We start from the raw sequence: 6,212 nt of genomic DNA, 5'->3' as shown, positions 1-6,212 counted from the left end.
AGTAGGTCAACGATAATACTGAAAAGGCTGGTGGAGCAATTCATAGGTATACAGAAAAACATAAAATGACCTAAGTAAAAAATCGATGGTTTTCGAGATATTTTCACTTTAAAGATATTCGTTAAAATCGTACTGTTGAATCAGATTTTCGACTATTACACTTCAAAAAATCATATTTGCTAGATTCTGATTTGAGTTTCGCAACACTGAATAGCTATTTCATTGATCAAAGACTAACATTAAACTAAACAGTCAAAGCATTTTATAAGAAATCTATTTTAAAGTGAAATTTGGTTTATTTTTATTTTCAATCTCTCAATCTTAACCCCTGGTACTGCATAAAAAAATGGCACATATACAACATACAATAACATATACATCTTACAATAAACTAAGATTAAAAATCTAAGGTTACTGTTATTGTCTTAGAGGTCTTAGAGTGAAGAATAAACCTTAGTCAAATCAAATCAAACATGCTTTATTATCATAACATCAAATGTTTTGACAAAGCTAGAAAATATACAAATATATGAGAACTATATGTGTCAACTTTTATCTACATTGATACATGCGGACAATTTAAATTTGAACCAAGTATCATAGAAAAACATATACAGGGTGTTTCAGAGTTGTGGTGCCAAAACCTTAGGGGAGATTCCGCTCAGCAAAATAAGAAAAAAAGTTTATATGAACATGGGTCCGGAAATGTTTCGTTTCCGAGATACAGGGTGTCAACTTTTTTCCAAAAATTAAGTTTTTTATGAATAACTTAGAAATGCGTTAGTCGATTTCATTGAATTTTTTACAGTTTATTTAAACCATTATCAGACATCTACTGAAGCAATTAAAATCGATCCGAAATTTCCAGGGGCGTACCAATAGAGCAAGTATTTTGTCTTTTTGTAGAAAAAAATATCACCCTGCAACTTTTTTGCGGTTTTTATTTACTTATTTTAAAAAACCCACTAAAATACAACTTTTTGGTCTCTTGACTTTTTTTAGTGTCCCGCTTCGTTTTTGAGAAAAAATTACAATACGGCACCACGGCACGTCTCTGAACTCCATAAGGAAAAATAAAAATGCTTAGGAATTATCCAAAAATGTATCACAGTGTGTTTATTTTTGAAAACTAAAAAAAACATTACCACTTAGATAACATCGAAATTGTAAATAATCGTAACTAACATCGAAAATACCGAAATTACATTCCTATCCATTCTAAAGATTATTTTTGTATCAAAGTAAGTGTTTTTGTTTACAACGCTCTGCATTTGTTAAAGTTTAAATTTAACAGTGTTAGTTCTAAAATACCTATCCTGGTAGTTGGTGGTGAAAAAAAATGGAATACACTTTTGCTGACCTAACAGATATGCTTCTTGTGTATGGTGAGGCCCGTTGCAATTCTCGAGAAGCCGAACGAATTTATCGTCGAAAATTTCCCAATAGGCGACATCCCAGCAGAAAAATATTTCCAAATATCGAAAGGCGAATACGAGAAACTGGTACATTGAGTGTAACACGGCCTGATGTTGCTCCCAGAAAAACTGCCCGAACTGTGGCTACCGAGGAGGAAATTTTGGAAAGAGTGGAAAATGCACCATTCGTTAGCACTCGTGAAATAGCTAATGCTATGGGAATTGGACACAGTTCAGTCTGGAGAATATTGCATGAGCAGCTGCTGCATCCCTACCATTTGCAAAAAGTCCATGCATTGATTCCAGCCGACTATCCACTCCGTGTTTTTTTCTGCCAGTGGTATCTTCGTAGCCTTATAAACAATCCACAGTTTAATAGGAACATTTTATTTTCCGATGAAGCGTTGTTTACCAGAAATGGATATTTTAATAGCCATAATTATCATGTTTGGCATGAAGAAAATCCTCATGCAACGCACGTTACAGGCCACCAGCAGCGTTTTCATCTAAATATCTGGGCAGGAATTGTAGCTGATCAATTGGTTGGCCCATTTGTATTACCACCGCACTTAAATGGAGATGTTTACTTAGATTTTTTACGCAATACTCTTCCAGGACTCCTAGAAGAAGTTCCATTAAATAGCAGGCAGCAAATGATATTTCAGCATGACGGTGCACCGGCTCATTTTTACCGAGAAGTAAGAAACTATTTGGATGAAGCTTACCCTGGCCGATGGATAGGTAGAGGAGGACCCATTGCATGGCCTCCTCGCTCACCAGATCTTACATCTTTAGATTTTTTCCTTTGGGGTTACCTAAAAAACCTTGTTTATGCTACCCCCGTGGAAACAGTGGAACAATTACAGCAAAGAATTTTCGATTCTTGTCGGACTATTCAGAACACTGCAGGTATTTTCAAACGAGTACGACAAAGTTTGGTGAGATGGTGCAATGCTTGCATCGAAGCAGGAGGTTGTCAATTTGAACATTTATTGTAATTTTGTTATCAGTGATTACTTTAACAAAAATGTATTCTCGTACCTACTAAGAAAATTGAGAAATAATGTATTATTTAAAATTTTATTTGATGTTTTTTTTTAGTTTTCAAAAATAAACACACTGCGATACATTTTTGGATAATTCCTAAGCATTTTTATTTTTCCTTATGGAGTTCAGAGACGTGCCGTGGTGCCGTATTGTAATTTTTTCTCAAAAACGAAGCGAGACACTAAAAAAAGTCAAGAGACCAGAAAGTTGTATTTTAATGGGTTTTTTAAAATAAGTAAATAAAAACCGCAAAAAAGTTGCAGGGTGATATTTTTTTCTACAAAAAGACAAAATACTTGCTCTATTGGTACGCCCCTGGAAATTTCGGATCGAATTTAATTGCTTCAGTAGATGTCTGATAATGGTTTAAATAAACTGTAAAAAATTCAATGAAATCGACTAACGCATTTCTAAGTTATTAATAAAAAACTTAATTTTTGGAAAAAAGTTGACACCCTGTATCTCGGAAACGAAACATTTCCGGACCCATGTTCATATAAACTTTTTTTCTTATTTTGCTGAGCGGAATCTCCCCTAAGGTTTTGGCACCACAACTCTGAAACACCCTGTATGTTATCACTTAAAAATCGCGTATTACTTTTTTAAAAATTTTATTTTACAATATAAAAGCTTAAAATTACGACGAATTAATACTTATATAGACTGCCATGAACTTAACGTACTGATACAGAACTAACTATTTTATTGCAAAAAGATGTTGAAATCACGCCATCAGTTTTATGCTGGTCTAGTTCCTAGGAAATTCTAGGACTGCTAAGGTTGCAACCTTGATATTGCAATATACGTAATAGTTTTCCTTAAAATTCGTGTGTTCGGAATGATAAAATGGGCAGTTAAATAGTCTTCAATATGCCTAATGTCAATTGATAGATGGTTGACCAGTTTTTTACTATCATAAATCACAGACCTGTTTGTCAAAGTGACGCGGGGGATTGGCAAGGCGAAGACCGAGTATATGTCAGACAGAATAAAGAAGATATAAAATCATTTCGCTTTACTTTCTATGCATTAAGAAAACAGATTGTAGATAGAGATATATAAGATGTGATTCCACAAGGGACAGAACTGCAGCTTCAGTTTTGGCTCTGGGTATATTCCTAATTGCATTGCGAATCCGGTTTTTAATATCTTCAATAGTCGTAGATTGTATCTGAAACGCGATGTCCTTTATTCAACTCCATAAATAAAAATCAAGACAAGTTAAATCTGGTGATCGTGGAGGCCATGGAAAGAGACTTTCTCTTCCAATCCACCGCTGTTGTAAAATTGCATTAATGTGCTCTCGCAAAGCAATAACAAAATATGCGGAACAACCATCTAACTGAAAAAAGAATGTTTTGCCACATTTCCAATGGCACATCTTCCAGCAACAACTGCAATTGGTTGGTCAAAAAGTTAAGACGGACGTTGCTATTTAGGGATTGTTCAAAAAAGTATGACCCAATAATTCAGCCTCCCAGTATACCACACCACACATCTAAGCTCCAACGACTTTGGTGCTGAACTTCACGAAATTAACGCGGATGTTCTGCAGACCAATATTGCATATGGTGCAGATTGACTCTACCGTCGCTATTAAAGGTGGCTTCATCGGTCCAAAGAAATTTGAATAAAAATTATCTATTTTCCTGAACCATACCCAACATCCAATGAAAATAGTGCATAAAAGTGAACAATAGACTCCGATCGAAATCTGCCTCTTTTAAGTCCTGATGCACAAAACGACATGATATGGGTGCATTATAACATTAATTAAAATTAGTAGTGAAAATTAAAATAAACATTAGATAAATTCAAATAAGTCAATATATTATGACGGTCATTTAAACATACCTATGGTCTTTCAAAATATTTTAAAACGTTTTTCGCGATATGCCAAACACAAGGGATTATGCTCTTGTGCTAACATGAGGATTTCCTTGAATGTATCCGAGTACGTAATTAATATTTTCTTGGGTTCTTCCAATTGGTTGCCGTTGAAATGTAGGCCGAAAACTACCGTTGGCTCGTAAGTTGGCCACTAATCGGGGAAAAACCTCTCACATCGCCAGGATGCCGATTTGGATATCGAGCCGCTCAAACTCTTTTTGCTACTGCGGCATTCTGAAGACATTCAAAATAAACCGCAAGCAAATCCACAGCTTCATCGTAAAACGCATTATTACGACAAAAATTATACAAAATAACTATTGACAATTTAAAGTATATTTATGTGTTGATTAAATATTTGTTTTTTTGTTTTCATGGCCTGCTAATAATTGCCAAAAAAATTAAACATAGGATTTTCGTAGAAAAATTTTCCTTGGCCTAAGTTTTAGGTTAGGAATAAGATATCGAGATGCGGTTCTCGCGAGCCTGTTTAACCATTATTCATTAAGATTTTTTCGTGGAAAAAAATCTTATTAATACTTATTAAAATAGTTAGTTCTGTATCAGTACGTTAAGTTCATGGCAGTCTATATAAGTATTAATTCCTCGTAATTTTAAGCTTTTATATTGTAAAATAAAATTTTAAAAAAAGTAATACGCGATTTTTAAGTGATAACATACAGGGTGTTTCAGAGTTGTGGTGCCAAAACCTTAGGGGAGATTCCGCTCAGCAAAATAAGAAAAAAAGTTTATATGAACATGGGTCCGGAAATGTTTCGTTTCCGAGATTAAAAACTCTCTGCATTGGTATATGCATATAATTTTTTTTGAGAAAATTAACGAATTCTGTCAGAATGTTCAAAAAGCCCTCTGGCGGCGACATGTGAAACTAACCAAACTTCGAATACTAAAACAGTTAAAGCCCAAGAATTACTCTTATTAAAGAACATAATTGTGTTTAAGTCGATTAAGGCATTTCTAAGGTACAGGATGTGTTTACGGAAAATCTTTGAATACCCTCCCCTCTCCACCACTTTACTTTTAAAGATACAGCAAAAACTGCCGAACAAAAAAGTTTCAGGTAAAATGAAAATCCTGCAGTCCCCCTCCACTTATTTAGGATCGTGCAGTCTCCCTCCACTTAAATAAATGGAGGGAGACTGAAGGATTTTAATTTTACCTTAATCTATGACACTGCAAGTATGGACTATTTCTATATATTAAAAAAGTTTCAGATTGTCCTCTACCTTAAAGTATTTTTTTATTAGGTTAATATATCGAAATTCACAAAAACTTTACTTTGTCAAGATCGCAGTTACACTCCCTAATGCCACCCTAACGGTAATTTTATACATTTTAAAATATTTTCCAGGTTTTTCTCTTGGGCGTTTTAGTAATAATATTTTTTATCCCAAGCCGCTGCGATGAGTACGTTTCGAGATACAATACCTCGCATTTTTAGTTAGCAACCCTGTACATAATTTTAAACTGTACACCATGTATATTTAGGTCACGGCATACTAACGTATCACTAGAGTTGGTTTTTTGTGGTGTAATCGGTGGAAACATGATTTTTTATCAATCAAGGATTTTCCAGACCATCATTTTTACAATTTCTATAGCTAATTTTAAATAAACAAATCAGACAGAAACCAGAATTCGAAAACTGTTTTCAAAGAATTAATAACAATATTTGGAAACAATTAATAACAATATTTATAATAATCTATAAAGTGGCAACAGTGTCTAGCTTTTTTTATTTTTATTTACAGGACTATGCCTCTATATGAGTCAAAAGCACTTCCAGAAGATAAGCAAATCAACACAAGAATGAATTTGCGTTAATTGTGAAAAAAAAGT

This window comes from Anthonomus grandis, chromosome 16, assembly GCF_022605725.1.
Source record: "Anthonomus grandis grandis chromosome 16, icAntGran1.3, whole genome shotgun sequence".
Classification (NCBI taxonomy): Eukaryota; Metazoa; Arthropoda; class Insecta; order Coleoptera; family Curculionidae; genus Anthonomus; species Anthonomus grandis.
This window is presented reverse-complemented; position numbering follows the sequence as displayed.